This window comes from Bombus pascuorum, chromosome 1 (assembly GCF_905332965.1).
Source record: "Bombus pascuorum chromosome 1, iyBomPasc1.1, whole genome shotgun sequence".
Lineage (NCBI taxonomy): Eukaryota > Metazoa > Arthropoda > Insecta > Hymenoptera > Apidae > Bombus > Bombus pascuorum.
The window spans coordinates 25445502-25470415 of NC_083488.1; the positions used below are offsets into that span (position 1 = coordinate 25445502).

At 37.5% G+C, this 24914-nt stretch overlaps 1 protein-coding gene across 3 annotated transcripts in view; it reads right to left on the minus strand.

Annotated features, from left to right (window-relative positions):
- LOC132914981 (uncharacterized) overlaps positions 1–24914 on the minus strand; it is a 292404-nt gene that overhangs the window by 186538 nt on the left and 80952 nt on the right. For all 3 annotated transcript variants that reach the window (XM_060974585.1, XM_060974593.1, XM_060974575.1), the window contains one exon: positions 14487–14554. The gene's annotated coding sequence lies outside the window, so the exon portion shown is untranslated. The remainder of the gene's footprint in view (positions 1–14486; positions 14555–24914) is intronic.

Below are 24914 nucleotides of genomic sequence, written 5' to 3' on the forward strand. Positions count from 1 at the left end.
GAGAAATGCCAATATCCATGTAGTGGAAACGTTATCATAATTTTTTCTTCATTTTTATCATGACACCGTCGATCGATTTTCCATAAAAGTAAATATGAAATACGAGTGAATAATAGGTGGTCATAAAGCGACGACAACAAAGTTATCGAAGGTAAACGGCACGTAACGAGGCACAAATGAATTCCATTAGCCACTCGACTTACCCTTCGCCCGTCAATGTACATACCTACATCCGTGCATGACTATAGCTCAATTATTGCACCGGGACCTCCACGTCGGTGGAGCGTTAAACGTATTCAGACGTATAGACAGCGTGGAGGCGTCGCGATAAGGTGCTACCGTTATACAACTTTACGAGCTAATCATACTCGGACCAATTGATTACCCAACGTAGCATGAAACATGCGAACGCGGCTGCCAGCCTGGATTCACGATGGAAATTAATAGTGTCCTATAAATCTGGATTTAACGGTACGAAGGTCAAGGCACTGGCAGAGAAAAGAATCGTCTCTCGAATACGGTAAATGATTTTCCTCATGAAGTGTAAAGTGGTTTCCACTTAAAGTGAATGTTTCTTTTCGTTTTATTGTTTACTGTTTTATTGAAAGAATATATGGTCTGCTTATTTGGGGAGAGATTTGATCGAATAATTAGCATATATCTTGATCGTATTGGATTTGGTATGTAATTCGTGTCGTGTTTTTTAGAAGGATGAGTCAATAATCGAGTATTTCGGAAATCAAACTGATCCAACAAATTGATACAAATTTGATATAACCGAATAATATTGACTAGAATTCGCGAGAGATATTTTATAGATTATTATAAATTGAATTTATCCATGAGAAGCAATTTTTTTTTTTAAATAAATAGTTCCCATGACGTTGGTATTAAATAAAAAAAATCTGTACACATCTGTTCCCCGAAGTTTTATCGTGCGAATATTTTATTTTCATTGACGATTAACGCGTCATGAACATGGATGCAGGTCTCCGATAAAAGTAAACCTGCATATGCTGTGCAGAAAATTGAATCAGGATTATGAACTATGAATTTACATGAATACTTTTCTCATTTTGTATATCTTTCTGTATGGTAGCAGATTTATACGCAAAAACCGGAACTATTTTTGCATAACTATTGTCACGAGGATTTCTGTTTAATTTACAGGATATAGAATATTGTTCAAGTTTATCGAACATGTTCTGTATCACTATCTATGCCACGTCAAAACAATGGATTATATTATTTTAAATTTCGACTCAACGGTACATGATTTTCCGCAAAATACATTTCACCTATTTAAATAATTTTTGATGACACAGCTGACCGCTGTTATCGAAAGATTTCTATTATTAAAAAATACATATAAAATTTGGCACAATATGATTTGGAAATATATATTTCACTAAAGAATATCGAATATTTTTCAAAAAAACAATTTTCCATGCCCGAAACCTGTCACTCACCGCGACAGTAACAATTTTCCCAATATCAACAGCGTTGTGTAACAGTTGCGCAGCTCTGATTGTCATTATATAATGGAAATCACGGAATGATTGCAACTGAAACAACGAGACGGGTCCGCTGACTAGCCGAACCAACGACCATACATGTAAATTACATTAAATATCGATTAAGCCCTTGCGTTCATGTATCGATAGGTGGTAAGAACCATTCTTCCACAACGTTTGACATCTCGCAACATAGATTTTCGATATTCGATACAATTGCTGTGATCATATCGTATTTGTGATATAAAATTCGTGTAATCACAGATCGATCAATGTACATTTGAAGATGTAGAAATATACAGAATACATGTGATATACAAGAATATATAAAATATCAAAGTTAGAACATGTATTTGTTATAATATTTAATGAGTGAAAGAAATTTCTGCCTGGGTTCCCCTTCTTTAGTTACAATCATAAAGTTTTGTATACTGCTAACGCTGATTAATATTCATTGCAAAACTTAAACAAGCGCCATTCATTTACTAGAGTTATATCAGTTTATCGGTATACATAGAGCAACAAAATAGATGATCGAAGCTTGAAACAACATTCGCCATTCAGGTCGAGAGTACGTTAACTCATAAGCATAGGTAATACGGTCAAAGTGTAACAAGCGAGACATATCGGGCTGGTATAATTTCCAAACTTGTTCATTGTCAGTTTAATCGAGAACTATATGCCATCATTCCCTGTCTCTTTAACATTTCATCCTGCGACCACCACAACAAGGACGCGATTCACGTTGTTGTGTCCCAGTTTTTTTCGAGCGAACCGAGACGAGTCGCGATTCGATTCAATTGCGCGTGCAGAGACATCGACGACGCGTCGAGACAACGAGAGTTACGCCACACGGCTATCGAGCCGTGTACTCGATAAAGCGAATGGAAGCACGATCGAGCGATTCGCGGTCGACAGGCGGAAACGATAAGGTCGAAACCAAAAAAAAAAAAAAATTTTTGTTCCAACGAGGTACTCCGTATCGAAAAGTAAATACGGATCAAATCCGTGACGATTACGGGAATAAAATCGAAACTAAAATAATTCCTTTTTCCTACTAACGACATTCTCCGGCGTTGAGAAATATGGATCGAATTTACGATGTAGAATTCAACAAAATTTTTTTTGTCGATAAGCGAGTTTCTCCGCGTTGAGAATCTACATTGAGTAAAAGAAAAATATATTTATTTTTCCAGCATCAACGTTTTCCACCTAGAAATAAATAATGGTCGGATAACGTCGAATCTAAAAGAGAGAATTTTTTCTAGCAACTCCAACTTACGTACAGTGGGAAGTACGGCAGAACCTGATTCAATAAACTAAAATAAGATGAAAAATTCATATAAACATATGCCCAATTATGACTTTGTTTTCGAATAACAAATTATTTTCTGTTGCAATAGTTGCTTATCTGCCATCAGAGAAATTGTTCATAGTGACCAGGTTCAGTTTCAATAGAAGCGTGAATGCATCATAGGTTGTCGAACTTGTTCGAACAGCTTGTAAGAATTTGTCGGCAACTTTGGTCGTCTCGTTGACGATGAATTTCAATACTGTTAACTGACGTTTCATAGATAAGAGATTTTAAATGCCCCATAACTAATCGAATGGGATCAGAAAGTAAGATCAACATGATTTATCCATTTGCCAAGAAATCGTTGATCAAGGTAATGTCTAGCATCACGAAAAGATGTGTAACTCAGAAACAAGGTCATATATCGAACACATTTTTATACAAATGTTTCCTTTTATTTTATTGTGCCGAATCTGCCGTATTTCCCATATCAAATCCATAACGATGTCCGGATAAAAACGAATTAAAAAGAAGTTTCATCTATCAATGAGGTCTTACGTGTCGAGAAGTAATCGTGAATGAAATCCACGACGATGCTGGAAGCACGTATCGCGATAATTTCGTTCGAGTATCGTCATAAAAGCAGCTCGGTCGTATAATAAATATCGCTTTCCGATTCTGAATTCCGTGCTCGCGAATCCATTGCGTAAACGAGGGTGCGTCGCGTCGAGTCGTTTTCAACGTGGAGTCTCATTCGCCAGACGACAAGGAATCTCGTGTAAGTACACCCGGTTTGCTGGGTAATCCCCGTCGCGTAGAATCAAACCGTAGCGGCCATGTCGGAAATGTTCGACGTTCGAGACGCTCTTTACTTTTTCCGTGTATGTTGGTGAATCGACAAACCTACTGAGGTAAAAGAGAACTCGTAAAAATCCACATCCGCTAGCTTCGTGAAGAATTTGACGCTTTGTGCGATAGGTATGCCATGGGAGAACTTCGCAGACGTGTTTGAAGAACATTTTATACGAGAAATATCGATCTTATTGTACGGCGAACTGTGCTTGTTATTCAATTGCAAGGCTGTTAAAATATACTGATTTAATCTCTAATCTCTTGGTTCAATTTCTAACAAGATAATACTTTAAACAACTAGAATTAATTATATCTCTACCGTGTATATATATATTTCACATTGAATCCTTTTGCTCCTTTATGTATGTATACGATTTTCTCCAGAAAAGCAGGGCAGTAATTGTCTTTTCTGAACCACAGTTAATACCTCTCTAAAGGGATTATATTCGAAGCTTATTTCACGGTGTTTTATAAATAGGAAAAATTATGAGTGTGTATACTCTTCCTTTAAAATTGAATTTCAGCACGTAAATCATATCGTAGAAAAATAAAACAAACTATTTCAGATCTTCTTTAAGATAAAATAAGTATCAGCCAATTTATAATCGAATCAAATCCATTCGACCATCCTACGTTATTCGTTAGTAACATTACATACAACACATTTCTAGAAATTCGAAAAATGTCGAAATGGACGCACACAGCACTGGTGGGAAACGCATGTGAATTTCAGCACGTAAATCATATCGTAGAAAAATAAAACAAACTATTTCAGATCTTCTTTAAGATAAAATTGCGTAACATAAAGTATCAGCCAATTTATAATCGAATCAAAACCATTCGACCATGCTCCGTTATTCATTAGTAACATTACATACAACACATTTCTAGAAATTCGAAAAATGTCGAAATGGACGCACACAGCACCGGTGGGAAACGCATGTGAATTTAAAATTCTCGAAATAGTAGCAAATTTGCGATATGTTCGAAACGGAAGCTTTCTAAGCGGATGACCTACATACTGGTTGCCCTGAAGTATTTCAGCCGGATCGATGAGTTAAACGCAGCGAAAGGGATCGAGCGTGCGGTGTGCACGCGTGCAACACGCGTATCCACACGGGATATAAAAGGGAATCCCTCGGCCCGCGACACCGATACTGTTTGCCCGACCGTGATTGCCGAACTGTGGATCGCGGCAATAAAAGCGCCCCATTGTCGTGGTCGCTCCGCTAGGCCACCGGTTTTTATTCGTAATGGAGACGTTGTTGCCCCGGAGAAATAGCGGCGCGAGCCCGTGAAATTTTTACAATTCCGTGCTCGCATTTTCGCCACGTTGCGCTCTGGCAAAAATCCCCTCGCATCTCTATCTTTCTTTCCGCTGCATTCCCTCCGTAATTGTAAATTATACGCGACGTATTTTTCCGGGAGAAACCGGGTCGAACGCGACACGGCCACGTGAGGTGGAAGAACGTGGCTGGCCGCTTTAATGACGGGCATATTTTTAATTAATTCCTGTCAGTGCGAAACGCTAGGGAACGCGACACTGCTACTACTACCACTTGTCTTTGAGGACATGCATTATGCTTTTTACGACAGATAATCTTGCATTAGGCGACACTGTATCAGCAAATTGACGATCGGATGGGTACCAGCCTTTTAGCGTGATGACAATTAAGTTCTTTTTAAACGATGTTGTAGAAACGTTTTTCAGGTGTTTCGTGCTCGTTTGAGGAAAGCTTTTTGATTGGCGACACGCATGGAATTGTTTGTGAGCGATGTAATAGAACTGTGTTAGGTGTTTGAAGCCTTTTGAACTGTCTGCTATGGACAGATTTCTAGGAATTTTGCAAGAATTTAAAGAATGAAATTTAATATTATGCTGATACTGTAAAACGTCGATATTAATGGTTTTCGTCTGTAAGGAGACAAGATCAATCAATCGACGAGTCGGTTGTTAGCAAACATACTAGACTGGTAAATTCATGGTGCAACACGCTGTACTGAATAGCTTAAAACTATGTTTAAAGAAAAAGTATATATTTACTACCACAAATTTCGAATTTCTAACTACGTTTCGTTGTTAAAAAGCTCATTCTTAACTCGCTCATGTAATTTTTTTATGCACATATCTTCGAAACATTATATTGTTTCCACGGCATGAAGTAATCTGTTGCAAAATCATATCCAAAGCTCGAGTAATATTGTATTAAGATAAATGATTGAAATAATTGAGAACACGGGATAAAAGAATATTATATATAGCTCATCTCTATTTTAATTTTCCATATATACTATCACTCCATTACATTTACGCATAGCACAAATTATTTTATAGTGTGTAGTACAAGATAATAAAAATAATAGTACAAGAAGGCAAACCGCAAAAGTTTAGAGAAAAACGAATAAATTACTAAATAAATCTAAGTACTTAACGAATTCTCGAAAGAAAAGAATATCGCAAATTACTACTATGCAAATAGCACGACAACCACATGTAATTCGATTTATCCAATAACACTGTTATACCTTTACTCTTTCTCTTTTCCACACCTAATCTTGTTTCGCCATAAAAATCTGATAACCATTCGAAGAGATCGTTTGTGTGAGGTCGAGATCTAATGATGTGTCATTAACATATTATATAGGGTAGTACGGTATATGTCGGTTGACTACGCTCGCAGTTTACGAGCCACTCGCGTCGGCACAAATTCTAAAACAGTTACTGAAAATTTGCATGTCCGTGCAGGGATCTCTAGTGTGAAACGGATGTAAGAGAACTATTATTCAAATCCAACCTATTTTCCCCGGCACGAACGACCGCGGCGAATTAGACGCGAGACCGTCAATCGTTCGTGGAAAAGACGGTCGTTTTAGGGTCGATTATTCATGTCCCTTGTTTCGTCCACCGAAAACCATCGCGTTTAAGTGCATCGTTAAACGCGTGAATCATGTTCGGAAACACACGTCAAAACGTGAAACAGTAAACGTAATTCGTACGTCGATAGGTGAACTGAAAATTCAAGGGGGAAAAAGATCCAAATTTATTTTAAGCGAACGGAACGGAATAATTCGTATAAAAATTCATCGAATCTAAAGAACCGTAGGTATTGCAGTTAAATAGTTATTTAAGACGATAATTGAAAACGTTCTTGTAACGTAGACATTTATTCATATATGATACATTATCCGTTATTCTATAGAGTAAATATTCTATATAGCGAACACACGCGCATGTATTTTTGTGTGGAAACTTGACCGACCCTCTGCAAATTGGTCTTTTTTAAAAGTGTGTCAGTCCTCGCTTAACGAATACTACGCATTTTAACAGCCTGTTATATAGATGGTTCGTGCAATGCTGTTACATTTGCTTTAACTTATGATACGTGTGCTCTGACTATGCGGTTTATTGGCAAAAAAATGCGTTTGACTCGAGGGCAATCGAGAGCAGTTGGTTAGTCGGTATTAAAAGCGAACCTTTCTGGACGGTAAAGTTCCTAATTCGCCCACTACTGTTCGCTCTGGGGGTACATGCGTGGTTTTCGTTTAATTATGTACAGGGTCGACGATATTCAAATTTTTCTACCGTCCGGACTTTCACATCGTCGAGGTAAAAAATTCTTCTCCAACGATTTTTCACGTGTGGTTCGCACGACTTTATGCCTTTGAATTTTGCTGTAAAAGGTAACAGCCTCTTCTCAGTAAACGAGATCGTTCTATATCTTCGTTTCTCGAATAATTGCTAACATTGTATGCGGCTATACAAAATATTTCGTGAATACGAGACATAATGAAATTGGTATCTTTGATCAGAAAAGGTTGTTAAATCAATATATTTTTAGAAAATACCGCACTAAAGCCGTCTTTGATATCAAACGTAGTGGTATTTTTCCTCGAATTAAGGGCTTCTTACAACACCCTTGCAGACTAGATTTGCATGTTATATGTAAACTACATTATGTATCGGTGTTTTCAAAATACATAAATATTCTTAGAAATCTCTATTGATAATCTCGCTTTCCAAAGTACATGCACAAGTTAATTTTCTTACCATGTCGGAGATCCGTACATGATCCCAGTATTAAACTAATTTATATCCAACCATAAACTTTTATTCGTCGACTTCATTCACCAATTATTTTATCCGCTCTAATACGATTAGAATAATTCAAATATTATACCACTAACCTAAAACCTATCGACCCGCATACAACTCGTTCAATCTCTCTTCTCGGTTTCCCCGTTATAATACCACAAACCGCAAATAAAATCACACAAGTAGTCGAAAAATCTGGTTTCCATCTGGCTTTCCGAAACTTTGTTGCACGTCCTGATATTCCCAACAAAATTCTAAATGGGTCAAAAAGTGATACGACCGATTGCCCTTTCGGAAGCACGAAGTTCGCGACGGTGAGGGTTGGTCGTACGAAAGGACTAGGGGTGCAGGAAATAGTAGGGTGGGATACATATACGAGGGTAAGAATCAAAGCGAATTAACTGTAGCGCTGGTATCCGCCTCACGACTGACACTTTACCCGTAAATCGTCGGCCCCCTTCCAATAACAAGGATCCCAGCAAGGGACTGTCGTTTTATCCCGAAACTCTCTAGGCTTCAAAGGGAAATCCCTGCGACTAACTCGCGTGTGTATCATCACGCTTGCGGTAGCCCACGAAAGTATTCGAAAATGTCAGTAACACTGTAGTGAAGCATGACTGTCACGATTAATTATATTGATCAAATTTGCAATTAATCTGAAGATGTACACCTTTGTATAGAAGTTACAAGATATTTATTACAAATACATATATTTAAAAAAAAACTAGCATAACTAGCCATTTTAAATACATAATAGTTATCAAATACGATAGGTTCCATTGAATATTGAGATTTATTAATGCTAATAGATAGTCGACTATTTAAATATCCTGTAGCTTCTACGAGTATTTTTCGAGATTGTTTTTAAGTTTAACCAATATAATCGCAATAGTTGCGTCTCATTACGATGCTAATGAAATTTCCAAATGTTGCATATAATATATTCGGACAAGATTCTTACAAGTATGTGATTACTTTTTTGAGCCATTGTACTTTCAACTAAATTGCACAATCGGCGGAACTCGTTTTCGCTCATTTCTAATTACGATCCGTCTCGCAGAGGAAGCAATTATCGTTAACAGGTTCGGATGTTGCGACGTTGTCGATTTCGCTTTTTATCTCGTACCGGCTTGTTTTATTTTACGGGGAGAGTATCGGCCAATAAAAGGTCGTGACTGTCGTCGATATCGGTCGCGTTTCCGCTGGGAAGCGATAGCTGCGCTGCGAGCATGTCCCCATGAACCGGAAGGAAGGGAATCCGCTGATACGTGAAAGCGCAGATGGATAAACCGCGGTGCACGGATCCATCGTGTAAATCACGATCCATTAGGGCGCCTATCGGGTTCCACGCGCCATGCCACGCCACGCCGCGTCGCGTCGCCATGTTCTCGCGCTCTCGTTGCTTCCTAAATTAAAGATCTGCTCTATACCATGTGGTTCTGCCTCCGTATTCAGTGAATATGGAAATTTCGAGACACGAACTTTGATTTATTCCCAAATATTGTTTGGAGCGTTTCGAAAGTTTTCGTCGTGTTGAATGGGACACGCGTAAATTGATTTTCTAGCGGTTCTATTATTTTCAGTGTTGAAGTATAGATGTAGCGTGTGTGAATGATTGGCTTATTTGATGGACAAATATTGGAGCAAAAATAGAAATACATAAAAGACAAAAAATAAAAACACGTTAAGAGCTATTGTGTATCGGTAAATTGAATTTAGTATATACTCGTCTTTGTTGAGCTCCATCGCAAGTAGATAGGAAGTAGATGTAGGATTTAGCTAAATGAATTAAGGATGCAGATCTGAGACTGTATAAATGCATCTGTACTTACTGAATTTTCAATATCAATTTTGTTCTACACTTTCGAATTATTTTTACATAAGCAGCATCTTAAGGATCGCATAATCGCAATTACAACTCATTATGAAGTCTACAAGTCGAAAATCTCTGTTGGAAGGACCGAAACTGTCCATTAGGGAATATGAGTTGTTCGGTTTAATCTGACTATTGGAATCGTAAGCTGCAAGATCGGCCGCATTTGTATCACAGAGCACGCATAGCTGCATGTACGTTATGAAACGATTTCCTTCCCGTGGAATTTTCCTTCGAGTATCTGTTGAACATACGTTTCCAACGAATTCTCTCGACTGTCGGGTGCTAGACGCGCCGTCTCGCAAATTTGAGGTGACACGCGCGGTACGTAACATAACTGAGCGAATATCCGTGCCACATGAAATGCCCGTGTCAGCGTACACGCGAAAATACCGAATATGTTTAATATATATATACTATACGATATTATTACAATGGTATTTTGGTAATCAGGCGGACAGTGGTATGAACGCGTCGATACTCGTGATTCGAGCTATGAAATATTCTCATAGAATTGGGCCAGCGATGCACGATCCATAATAAAATTACATTTAATTGTAATCAACTGTGATCAGTCAGTATATCTGTTGGAACATTATCTTCTGTATTATAATTCTTCTATATTTACCGTTAGAGTTAAAGTTGGTAACAATTGGAATAATAGATTAGTAATTGTAAATTCTTGTAATAGATTTTCATTGATTTTTATTCTTCATCCTGTACATTTATAACGGTGTAATAAGATCATCGTATATATAAGGTCTAAAAATCGGGCAAAAAAATGTTTTGCGTATAAGTGGATCAACTCTCCAACTACTACAAATTGCAATATCGAGAATTTAAAAAGAAGTTTGATTTCGTTAAGAAGTTTTAATGTCACTTCTACTTTTTTAAACTGAACAATACATTTTTTTATGTCATTCGATGCATTTTTGTAATTATCTACAAAAACAGTATGAAGGTACTTGGATGGAGAAATAGTTAGTCTAAAAGATCCTTTAACTTTAATATTGTAAAACTTATCATATGAAAGATAAGAGAGGACAGTGTAATACTTCTTTGTTTTTATATTTTACTTGACTTTCGTATTTTTAGATCACCCTATATAGTGGAATATACTTATGACGTTAGGAAATAATTGGATAAAATTGAAAGTATTGCTTGTGTAATTTGTATTTGATCTAACATTTATATTCACAACTCATGCGATAACGTTGCGAGAATAGTATTAAAATATATAAATTAGCGATAAATTAATGATCAAAAGCAATACTTGTCATCTATTTATAAAATCAACTCATATATTATGAATTTAAATTGTGTATTTAAAGAGTCACAACCTGAAAATTACTATGCTTATCACTGTGCCATTAAACTTTATCACGCTGCTACCTACTACCACAAAGCAATTTACTTATAATACTTATTAGCAGTCGTTCCTTTCATTTCGACAAAAAATTATAATCGATCGTGATTTTCATTTCATAAATAAAATAAATCTCAACTGCAGAGGTTAACGACTGGTCGAATGAAAGGAAATTATTTACTCGACCGTTAAGCAATAGTTTTATACGTAATAGTGCTATACATAGTAAATATTTTGCAGTTCATGCCGAAAAATCTCAATAAACACCGCGATAAGTTCAAATGGAAACCTGAAAATGTGTTAAATTGTAGATCTGTTCTAAATTATGAATAAAGATAATACACATCATTTATAAAAACAACAGAAAACTTTATACACTGTTTAAATCATAAAATTTGTTTGCACTATTAAATCGAGAAATTCCAGGAATTACTTCATTATCAACCTACAGGAAAACGCGCAAATTTCTATTACGGGAAATCTTTTCACAAAATTTCTTTCTCAATGAAATTATATGGGAAATTAGGCATTCATTGAAAACCTGGCTCTTTCCAGCTCGTTGATTCACCTCGTTAAATGATAAACGTTCGTTATTTTGGAGTTAGCAATTCAACAAACGAGCTTATTCGAGTTTCTCGCCAAAGCCGATTAAAAAGTAAACGAGAGCGTGAAGTAAATTAAAAAAAAAAAAAAAAGAATTCAGTATCGATCGCAATGAACAAGCGACACAATGAACCGCGATGAAAATGTCACGGAACGGGCACCAAAAACGCGTATCGACTTTCTCGTTGAAACAGAACGACGAAGGACACCGAACGAGAAAGTATCGCGAATGTCCCGCGTCGTGAGAGATCGCGTAATGAAAACACGACGCGCGCCGTTTAGCCGGTGTAGCTTTATAAATCTCATTCATATTTATGCGGTTTTACTGTGATTATTTCGTAAACGCCTCGTGAAATTTCCATCGACGCCAGAAAAAAAACACGCCTCTATCTCTAGTCGTTCAATATTTCATCAACTCTTTATCCCGTTAAATGTTTCGTACATCTAATCACTTAAGAAATATGTTTTAATAATAATAATAATAATAATAATAATGTTATAGGTATCAAATAATGAAAATTGTTATTATTTTACGTGGCCCGAAAAAATTAATCTGGTAGGAGAAACTAAATAATGTAGTTCTTATTAATTTAGTAAAAAGAAAAATGAAAATTGTAAATTTTATATATTAGCAAATTAATCTTTTCAATTTATTTTATAAATTAGTCGATAAATATCGCACTTTTTTCCTTTTAAAACGTTATTAAAAGGTAGTAAAAGTACATTAGCCATACAAATAAAATGCTACTTACATTAATCATAAAAAATTATTATACTGAAGTTGTAATTTTCTCGAGTACTGTATATTCTTCTGACACAGTGCATGCTCTCTGTGTATTCTATGCAAGAAATACACGCCAGTGTTGCATGTTTAAGGTTCGATAAAGTGGGAGTGAAAAATGGAAATGTGATAAAATTGAAATAAAAATTTTATATTATCATCTTGTGATATAGGAATATATAGTCGAATATAAGAAACACGCGTTACGTTTTGGACACATATTATGACTGAAATATGACTTTTTTAACGTTTTAGGATATTTTTCATCTGTCACGGTTTCCAGGCAGTTTAATAATTCACTTTGACGCACAAGAATTTAAAACCTGACGCGATAAAATGTGAAATAGTTCCAACGTAAGATATAATTGTTGAGATAATTTGATGAGAAAAAGCCTAATGGGAACTGTTGAATTACATTAACTGATAGGAACTGCTATTAAACTTCATGTAGTGGATAGAATAATCGTTTCGATGATCGCAACAACTATCAATTTGTTAATAGGGAAACTGACGAGTAGCTTTCATTTCGAAAATTTTAAACATTTATCTGATTCGAGGAAATGATGACCGAGGAACTATCGTGCCATATTTTCTATGTTTATCAGCAGATATTCTTTGCAGAAAAGATACTCAATGAAAGAGAAAATGTTGTGAAACAAATTAATAAAATAAAATTGTACAAATAAATTATCTATAAATTTATAATAGAGCCCCATTCTTCGTTATTTCCGATATCATCTTATCTACTTAACCCAAACGCATACATGTAAATCTTTTTTCTGTTTTAAAAATCTTCAGAACTTAATGTAAGTCTACTTGAACAATATTACTACATCCTAAACCTTTTTTAATTGAATTCTCTATCCCCTGTTAATAAGCCTCACTACGTGTAAGGTTACAATTTTTCTAAAGGGCCATGAATTTTAATTTCCAACGCGTAAAAATTTCAGTTGAATTCTCTAACTTGGATTAAAAAGCTTCGTTGTACATAAAAAAAAGTATAACTTTCCTAAAGGGTTACAAAGTTTTAATTTTCAACGTTTGAAAACGAGTCTGTTAACTATGTGAACACGGTTGAGTTCAACGAAGCAAAAGAGAAATTTATGCGTAAAAGTGGATATAAACGCGACCGCGAATGATGCGTTTCTAACAACGTGATGGTTACTGTGAAATGAAACGGCGACCCGGAGACGAATTTGTTACGGTGGGGCGGATTAATGAGGCGATTATTGGAAGCGACGAATTTCGGTCCCAATGTAGGCTGGTGATCACACGTCACGGCCAACTATTTTATCGCCGGTGAACCGACGATCGGTGACCGGTGAAACGCCATAATAGTTTCATTAAAACGTTCCACGTCGATGAGTGTGTGGCTTATTATCGGTCTTTACGAGCGGAGAAAAATAGCTGCGAACACGTAGATGATCACTCGACGCACTAAGTATCATGGTCAAGCGTATGATGAAGTTCGTTACTTCAAGGTTAGAAGTCAATGACGGATATAAAATTGGATTCTTTGAGTTAGTTATTAGACAGTAGAATGATTTGTTATTAATAGAAAGGCATATTTTTAAACAGAAGTGGTACAAATACAAATTAGAAATACAATTGATCGAAATGGTATCCTTTTAGTTAGCTTCCGTGATACAGATGAAATTAATGCCAGTGAATGAGATTTTGAAAATACGAATTTAAAAGTTCGAATACTTGAGTATTTAAAAGTTTGGAAAAAATTTAAAAAGTCAAATGTATGAATATTTAAGAATTTGGATATTTGAATATTTGAAAATTGTTTAATTTTAGTACGTGAAGAATATTACAATTTTCCGCTGTGCGTAAGATGTTACTTTCAGTAGAAAAACGAATATCTTGAAAATGTTAATTTGCCATAATGAGTTATGTGCACCTTACGTTAAATGAACCTTAACTGCGCCTTATAGTAGATATGTAAAAAAATTAAGATTATTGTATGTCAAAGTATAATTATATTTCAATTCTCAACATAATAATCTTTAAATCTCACGTAATTATATTTAAACAAGAAAAATTGTAATTTATCCTAAAGTTCTACTAAAACACCTTGCAAGCACTTTTAAAATATAGCACATACCATTTTCTTCGAGCAGACACGCAAAATTGCCCTCCACTTTCTCCACCTTTCTTATTTCTCACCTATACCTGAAAAAACACATTGCGATTTAATAAAATCCCAACAGAAGGACACAGACATCAACAAATGAAACATTCATAATCCCTTTTATAGCTTTCTAACTAAAGAATTAACTGTTATCGTGGCAGATCTCTCAGACGACAAGCTCTATCTCGTTTTCCACCGTTGATCTAAATTTTTACGCTTTTGAAGGGGTTTCTCGATTACCACTTCACCGAAACCGAGAAGCTACTGCGAAGGTGATGTGTCGCAGGGATGTCGATTCGATCGTGGGAAGAAAGGGTTACGAAAATAGGTAGGCCTCTGGCAAAAAAGGTGGAAAGAATCTGCCTCGTCCCCGGAGCTGTGATAAGATGCGAAATGGACGCCTGTCTTTCTTCGGAGACTACGAGAACCACGCGAGCGATGCTACGATAAGCCGATCAAAGAACTCAGCCAGGGAGTTGTGGGAAGGTTGATAGTGTATAGTTCCGCGTACGTGAAGGCCGCGATATGGATTTTCACTCGAGACGGAAGAAAAGCATTCTCATGACCATAACAATACCGTCGTTCAATTGCTCTCGTTTTTCGACGAACCACTTTCGATGTCACGAGGAAGACGAAAGAATGCTAGCGTTGAAGACTACGCGGCGCATAGATCGGACAGAACGAAAGAGACGTGGGTGGTTGGTGGATGGCACGAGCCAAAGGAAGAGGAATATAAGGTGAGCATGCTTTATCTTGGCTGACGTAGGCCAAGAAACGTCGAGTTCAAGCTGTATCGTTATCTTAGCAGCGATAACGATAGAATGGCCATTGCGAGGGTAGCAGCGCTGGGTGCTGCAGCAGCGCGCACGCTTGGTTCCATGCACAGTGGCCCGGTTCGATCCATCATTCACTCGTTCGAGTGCGCATCCCGACGTACAACCTCATACAACCGCGTATGCACATGCTTCAATGAAAAGAAGCTGAATCAAGTATAACGTTCAGAACCGAATGAAAACTATAACTATATAGGTAAGGACTCTACTACGTAGACAACTACGTTGACGCTAACGTTAGGTGAAGCATCGCGTTGGTGTGCATCGTTGTTGCCGATGTTTTAGACGCGTACAGCCAAGTTACTTTACTGACCACCGGCCGTGAGCGCGATGTTTCTCCAGATGAGTCGGATATAGTGGAAGAGCGGCTAGATTTCCCTCAAGCCACTGGCAGGCCGCCTCGTTTATCAAGCGCGTGATGAAGCTGTTGGGTTAGGCGAGGGCCTCGACGAGAGAGAGCCACGGCATAAGCAAACCGCCCGGCTTATCTCAAATCGCAACGTCTTGTTAGACTTCCCTCTCTGTTCCCCCGTTTCCGCTGCTTTCCAACCCCCGTTCACAGAGAGAACCCCGGGCTTGCGTCACCAACCCTCTCGCCACCTTCGCCTTCCGTCTTCGTCCTCTTTTGCCTTCACCGCGCGCGTCCTTTCGTTCCTTGAATTTCTCGCGGCGTGTTCAAAGGAGAACCCAAGAATATTTTTCGAGCCGAAGGTCTCTCCTGCCGTGGCATCCACCACCCTACTCTATTTCTTCTTTTTCTTTTCCGCCATGCCAGCTCGCTTGCCGAGACCGTGTCCCGTGCCACCGACAGCGGAAAGAGAAAATAGAACGTGAGTATTCGATAACGAGGCGGCCGGCCCAGTTTCCACTCCTTCCACGGAGGAAAAGCTGTCCGTGTCTACGTAGGCAGAGACGAATTTTTCCGCCGCATTTTCTTGACCTGGTTTCACCGTATAAAGCGGAAGGGATCAGACACGACAAGTTTTCACCGGTTCTGTCGGTATGCTCTGCGCAAAGTCCGGCTATTTCGTTTCCTCTTTCCTTTTCTTATTCCTTTTGCTAACTTTTTTCCCTTCTTCTTTCTTTCTTCTTTTTATTCGCCGACTTCGTTCTATTCGTACTTTCCTTCCTCTTCCTTCGTTAGGTATTTCGCGCGCGTTCGTCGCTGCACATTTGCAACCTTGTTACAGTGAAAAGTCCTGGATCTCTGTATTTGTACCTGTGTGAAGTATTCTTGGAATACAATTATGGTAGCTAATTGTGAGATATTCTAACTCGTGTATGAAACTTTTATGAGCTTCGTGTATGTTACGAAATGTAATCAACTGTGACAAGGATGTAATAAAGAACCATGTGACTTGTTGACGTTGCTAAGGGTTAATCCAATGAGGCGTTATACCAGACTTTGTATGACGTTATGAAGAGGGTCAGATAGCAGTCGTAATTAGAAAAAGTCAACAATAATATCGTTGATAAATGACCAGGAAGATTATTCATAAAGTCTGACAGGAAAGAAAGATCAGTTCTCAAACATTCATCCGTATTCGAAGGTATAAATAGAGATATCTCATTGAAATAACGAATGGAAATACTTTAAACTCGTGGCATTTATATTCTTACCTTATATAACAAACGTCATATGCTAAATGTTAGTTTTGCTATCTCGACTATCCGGTTAAACTAAAAAGAAAGAACATATTTTCGCAAGTGATCAACAATTTACCAAAGCCGAGGAACTGGTCGTAGAACGACCTAGTTTGCACGATTTAATATGCGAAACATAAGTTACGAACTCACAAGGATAATACTAAATTTCCCCTAAAATGTTTGCACATCATCATCTCTTTGACGTGCAACGTATATAGGCTAGCGCGATATCATTTCATTCCTCCAGGTTCAAACGCAGCCAGCTCGCGCTGAGAATTATTAAAAACTAGCCACTTTAACGTTCATCGCGATAACTGCGTATATGCGTCAGCTTTCGCGCATCGTTCCGAGCCGCTTATCGATTTCACTGGATTTTCCTATGCGAACAGTCACACACAAGAAAATGCTACAACGATCGAACGCACTCTGTTGTGTAATTGGCTTTGCAGAATGTTAGAGATTTATATTCCGAATTGCATGCGCTCGATGAAGCTTGTTGACGCATCAAAACGTATGGTATAAGTACGATTCTACTGTTGTTTTTGACATTTGATCGCAAAAGTTGGAGTTTTAAAATACTAACACAAAAATGATATTACTATTTTTACGCGGCTGTTCTTTTAATCGAAAGGAAAAATTAAAAACGCTTGGATTTATTTATGAATCGGTATTAATTTTGATTAACATAGTTTCGACTACGCTTTCATTCGTTAAATAGGGGTTGCTTTTATCTGTTCTTATATTACCAGTGTTTCGTCTCTGCTCTGCGATTTTTCTGACGAGATGGAAAATTTACAAAAATGATATATAATGGTAAAAGTTTGGAGCTAAATTTTCAATAATTTATGGGGATATAAACTTCTCAAAATTAAACACGATACCAAGTATTATGGACGATAATGTGTTATGTATTTTCTAAATAGGAATCTAGTAGTTCTATTTGCAACAAAAGTGATAATAAAGTGAGTTTTCAACTTTTCAAAAAGACATATTTATCACCTTATTTCAACAGATTTTGGAAGTGATTTATATAAAGGATAAATGATTCTTGAAATTATGAACAGGATAGATATAAAAGTCTCCCAGCAATAGATATATCGTAAAGGGACGACAATGGCAGACGCTATTTGAGACGACTTGAAGTCGTGAACCAGGATTTCTAGCATTGTGTGTATCTAAGATTTATACAGGGAGACATCAAAAATTGAGAAAATTCAATTTTGACACTTTTCATTGAAATTTTCAGTATTTTACCGACGCATCCGAGATATTTCCAGAGGGAGGAACAGAGGTTACAACCCTATATTAATTTTTAAGCGAAGAACATTTTGAGTTCAACGGATTCTACTCTGAGAAAAATACTGGCCCTGAATTTATAAACTGCACGTTTGTCGCTTGAAATTATTTTACTTGCGAATTTGACGGTTTGTACACTATAACATTCGAAATATTTGCTTTTCATCAATTTTATGAAAGTTTTGTGTTTGTCAAATTACGAGAAAGTTTGTACTGCACACAAGGATTTGTTTGTAGTTACATATGTAGAAGCCATTCATTTTAATTCTACCGTAGCTTTCCAAACTCTATCGACGTCTTTATGGTCCTTTATCTAAGTGAGAAGCATGTGAGGTAATATTAATAAATCATCACGCCTTCCTAAAATAAAACAAAATTCTTAGTTATATTCAACATAGTGTAAAACTATGTTGTGTATGATTACTTGATACGAGTTCTTGGCACGACTAGACTGTACTACTATAATTACTACTATAATAATAGATTGTATTGCTATTTCACCTTTAAAGTATAATAATATGCATAGTAAACGAAATACGACAAATCTTGATCTCAACTCAATTATGTTCAGAAATTTAAAACACACAAGAACCTCCACCTTAATAGTTGAGAAAATAAGAACAAAACAATATCATCTAGATTTATCTTTCAACCAGCTCATAGAAATTCGAAGAAATAACACTTGCCCAATTCCACATTGCAAAACCGGAAAACCCAAGGAACATTAAAACCCACTCGTTAAGGAGATATACCATTCCACTCTACAAGTAGAACGCACTGTCCAAAACCGCGACTTTATGTAGTTACCCTCGTCGCGGAATTCCTTAATCGGGAATTCCATTGGTTCGACAACGGAATTGGACAATTAAATGCCGCGAGGACGTTTTGGTTTCCTGAACGGTCGAGTGCACGATAATAACCATTTGCGACTCGATGATCTAGGCGATTTAATTTCACGAAGAACCTCCCACTGGAACGCTGGTTACTGCCAGAACGCGTTCGAGTTTTTAAAAGAAGAAAGAAAAAAAAAAGAAAGAAAAAGTTAAAAAGAGGGAGAAAAAAGAATGCAGTAGAAGGCTCCTCTTCGAGAACACCTCGTGCCGGTTTCTCTGTTATGTTAGTACGACCAAGTTTTATTCGCTTTTTTTTTTCTCCGGCGCGCTTTCATATTCGCACGTGCTCCTTATTTTCCACGCGTTATACGACCGTGTTCACGACTTTCTTCGCCCTTTTCTTGTCCGCGCGCACGCTTTAACGGAATGAATTAGGCGGAAGGAACAACGTAACGGCTTGGCCTCTCTTTTCTCACAAGCACAAAGGAACACTGCCATTTCGCGGTGTACCGATCCCCGGTTTTCGAAGGATCGAGAGAAAAGGGGGAAGCATTTCGAATTCCCCGAAGGATAACGCCGGGCATACCGTTGCCAGAACCCCTTTTCGAGACGCGAACGAGAAAATTCTTGCCGGTCCTTTTAGAACTTCCAAAATTGCTTCCAGCTCGACGCTCCGGGAACGAGAATACGCCTCGGGATACCTTTCGCGTGCGGTAATTTAAACGGGGATAAATGAAATGTAATGCACTCTTTCCACGACGTTTCTGCGGGAACAAATAGAATTTACATAACCCTCCTGCGGATGCTTGTGTACCAGAAGCAACAAATTGAATTATACCTTTTTGGATCTCTTCTTTTTGCCTCTTTTCAGTACTTTAAGAAAATGTACATTTCTTGCTTTGTACGGTTCCACGATTGCTGAGTACGTTTTGAATCCGACGTAATATTCTGTTGTAATCAAGATTGTTATTCTTATTACGGAATATATCTTCATGTAGCTTTCTGTGATTTAAGCTTCGAAGAGTTTAGTATAATTGAAAACTTCAGAGGAAAGAAGTCTGTTTCTCGTGTTATTACAAAATTATATAACGTAGAATTAATTCCTCTCGTTACTGTCGTCCTTACTTGATACAAGTTCTACGATAAAACGTGACATTAAAGATCTCTGTTAATAATTTTCACCACAAATTTTATTTCGCTGTTCTCTATTCAATTTACTTTTTTATCTATCGGATCATCTCGAGAAAAATGTGGTGTTTGAAGTATTACAATTTCCACGCAACTAAAAGCAATTTTTAGACTTTCTATTCATGAAGTATCGAATATTTAACGACTTCAAACATTTTAATAGCGATCCTTGCGAAAGTAATTTCTGTTACTCGATCAACTTCGCAAACCCTACGAGTTATTTATCCAATTCCTTTTCACTCGATTCAAGCCGGTATTCCGTCCAGCGCAATAATATTCCTTCCCAAGGCGCGTTAACGTGTAAACACCGACTTGTAAGTTCGTTAAGGCGACTTAATTAAGCCGGTTAAAGGCAATCTTTGGTGAGAACGGGCGTGATTTTAAACTACCCGCGGTCGATCGATGGGAACGCGACATAGACTCGTGCTTTCGTCGCGGAATTTTCATTCATTGCGGTCGAATCGTGGTCATCGCGAACACGAATCTCAAAAAGAAACTAGACGAAATATGTTTACGATAACATGGCCCTTTTACTATCATTGATCTGTAAAAATGAGGTAAGACAGGATTATTCGAATCAGAAGGATATTTGAGACAAGCAAGGTAATTTGCCTTGTAAATTAATTTTGCGTTCTAATTTGATACGAAAGAAAATATATATTAATAGATGATCATGATATAGTTACCACTACCGATGAGAGAGATTCCTACATCATATTATGAATTACGAAATATAATGGCTGGATTTTTCACTGAAGGTTTCGTTTTGTTTTCTTTTTCTTTTCTGATGCAAGCGAGAATTCTTCTCGAACGTTATGAAGGTATCACGGGGAAAAAAGAGTGAAAGAGAGTGAGAAGCTTCCTAATCTCGAACACCTGCGCCCTTCATAACTTCCTTATCCGATCAGTTCTCGATAATCCAGGAAAATGAAAACACGAACGTCCGACGTCGAGGAAGAGAAGCGGAAGAGAAAAATGAGAAACACTCTTTTCGAGGCGGCGAGCACGGAATTTATGAACTGAAGCTGGCATTGTAAATCTTAAAAGCATTGAACGTTCGTAACATGTTGCATGAAAATTAATCTCACGTCGAGAGCGATCGGCGAAAGAGGAATCGATACATCGTTTCGGTTCTGAGTAAGACTGTTTCGTTTTCCCTGGACTACTTTTCGTTTAACGTATTGCTCCGAAGATACTTGCCATAAATATTACTCAAATAGAGAATAATATCACTACTTGAAGATCAACTAATTATTTCAATGACAATCAATCTTTATACCAATAGGAAAAAATGTAAAAGCCGATATATACATACATTGGAGCTCACTGACTGAAAGTCAAAGATTGTTTTGTACATACCTATAAGAAATTTTAGTCAGATCGTTCAATAATACCATTTTCCAAGTTCTCAAAACTCTTCAACAAAAAATCTCGAATAATTTTCCCAAACAATCAAATTCACATCCTCGGGACAAATAACAAGACCGCCAGAAGGAATCTTCTAACATTCACACACCGCAAACACGAAACGACTTATTATTAATAAACACGTCCAGCCCATGTCACTTCGACTTATCTTCAGCTGCACTAAGAATTCTTCCATTAGTGCAAAAAAAGTGAATGGCCATCGGTGAATTCCCAGGTACCACATATAGTGCTTAGTGATTTCTCCAAGATGGCGCTTTGAGTTTCAAGTAGCCAGCTCTTTTTGCTCGGTTGAAAGAAAACGGCAAACCAGCGTTCCATGGCAGAAATTTAATTAGCACCAATCCCAGTATCCCGCGGTTCGTTTCGTCTTGCCGGTCCAAGGAATATGAAAGAACCGGAGACTATTGTCATTTCGAAGCTGCGTCGCCATCAGGCGAGCTAGAACGAAGAACAAGATAGGAAGGAAAGAAAAGGAGGAAGAGCAACGGCACGAAACCAAGAGGAACTCCGTGCGCCGTTAAAGTAATATAAACGAGAGGATTATCGGCCAAGCTCCCTCCGTTTCTTCTTTCGCGAGCGTTAAATGCACACTTTTTCTATCCTACTCCAGCCACTCATCCCTCTTCCATTCCCTAGCTTATCTGGTCGAGCTTCTCCCTTCCAACTTTTCTAACGTTACTTTCTTCTCCTAACCCCGGCGATCCTCGTTCCTTTGCGTTTCCGTCCTGCTCGAGTCCGAGTGCGGTTCGCGAGGTCTCTCTTTTCCTTTCGCGTGCTTCGAGATGTGAAATAGCAAAAATTCCGAGTGAACAAGGATTACTCGATATGCGACGCGATAACAGATACGCGTACTCTCGGTTAGCTATCAAAAAGTTGCAGCGCAACGGTTTCTTACGCGGTTTATTGTCGATGTTGCGCGGCATTTGCACAATGTATTTGCAACGCTTGTGAAAGGATCGCTTTAAATAGATGTTATACGTACGTGGAATAATTGTAATATTTAACTAGTCCTTTAGGGATATCAAACGTTTCGTTCCTAAGTAACACGCAATGTAAGATAATGATGTTTCATTAACTTTAAATTAGGCTGGTCTTCATAATTTTTTGTAATTTTTTACTTAAATATCGCAGAACTTTGCAAGAAAGTTAACATACTTCAACCTCAGAATAGCAGGTAATTAATAATAATCAAGCTGATTATAGTTTAAAATTTTTCTAAATTCATTCATTTCAAATATTACTTTTACATAAATTATACGCTCAAGTACGTCGAGTTAGATTCATTATAAACTTGATCAACTTTTCCTAACAAGTCTTCTTGAAAACCTTTTTGGTCTCTTTTGGCGACGTGGAGCTTTCTTCCTGGCTCTCCCGATTTCCTTATAAATTATCTCGTTAAAGACTTCCGGTTTGTTATGCGTCGTACATCTTGTAAAAAATTTATCTCTACTGATGCGTCGTTGCTGATAAGGATGTAAAACAAAGTGCAAATAGCATTAGATATGAAATATATGTATGTCTCCAGCCTCATTTATTATATACATGTACAGCCAAAAAGAGGATTTTCAACATTCGGATTTTAGTTCAATTTTAAACAGAATTCTTTTTCAATTGTTCTCGTTTTGGAACATAAATGTCCTAATCTTAAGACTCTATATATATACGTCCCTGTTTGAAGAAACGTCGATATATGAACTCCTCTGACATTTGACATCTGACTGGATTTACGATTCGCCTTAAATTTCTTTCAGCCACGTCACATATAAGCAACCTGCGAGACAATCGTCTGACGACTAAAAAATCTCTATACAAACTTAGAACCCATCCGCTTTCCGTGTATCTCACATATAACATGCATCGAGGACATTCATATTTTTCCGGGAACGTGATAACTCACTTTGAGATCGTGTCGTTTTTAAATTCATTTGGTTCCCCGTGGACAGCCACGATCGACATTCTCTACGTGAAACATCGTTCCAATATCTTTAAAAGCGTCCACGATCCAGGGATGCCCTAAATTTCCATTTGTTTTTCATTATCACGCTCATTCTACGTTGAAAATTCCGGTTCCCGGCAATAATCGAATTATCGCTTTTTCGCCAGCCATTTGCGACCTCGAATGTTAATCGAATCTCGACTCTCGAGCTTCTGTCGCATGGCCTGAAGAAAATCGATGGAAAATATAGGAAGTTCGATGAAAGGCTGGGAAAACGACCAAACGAACCAGGAAAGAAAGATGAGGGACAGGAGAAGAGGGAGGGGGAGACAGAGAGAGAGAGAGAGAGAAAGAGAGAAAGAGAAGAAGGTGAAAAAATAAAAAATCGCGTGCATTAACCGAAACTTAGGGTAACCTAATTTGATTTGCCAAGGGTTTTTGTTGCTCGTAAAATCGTACGACAGAGTTTCGTGATCCATTGGCACTTAATTTCCGGCAATCTGTAGCTCGATTCGGTCTTTAACTTCCTGTATTTGTCGAGCTTTCAGCAGCCATTTTCTATCGCTTGAATACGCTACCGCGAAGCGAAAATAGGATTTGCATTCTAGCTGGACGCGTCACGGCGGAACGCGTCAGTTGATTTTGCGGTCTGATATGTGATCCATCGGTAAGGGACATAGTCACGCTTTTGCTCTCTCTCTTTTCACTATTTCACTCTCGCTATCATGCGTACACAGGATTTATACTTATCCTACTGGATAACAAAACTCCATCCGAGCAACGCATCAAAATTATAAATAATTATAAGTTAAATGATTATCTCATTCGATGTAAAATTGTGAAATTGTTAGAAAAATTGCTAATATTTTATAGAATAACTAACAACTTTTAACGCTCCAGATTAAATCTAATAACATTTAATGTTGCATATGTAATCCAAACTATACACTTATAAGGTCTGAATCGAACATATAAATCGAATCTTTTATGCAATTCTTATCAAATCTCCCTTTGAATACCAAATATAACCTGTAAAAGGCTTTAATACAATCACACGCGACTTATTTCCAACACAGCGATACCAATAGAAAACATTTAATTATTCGAAATATAACGTGTAAAAGTTTAATTTCCAAATAACTCCTTTTAATTCCATTTTATTTGACCGCTATCGCAAACGTTTGTCGCGAGATACACTACACGCCACTGGCAGTTGAGGGCTTTTGTACGAGATTTTCTC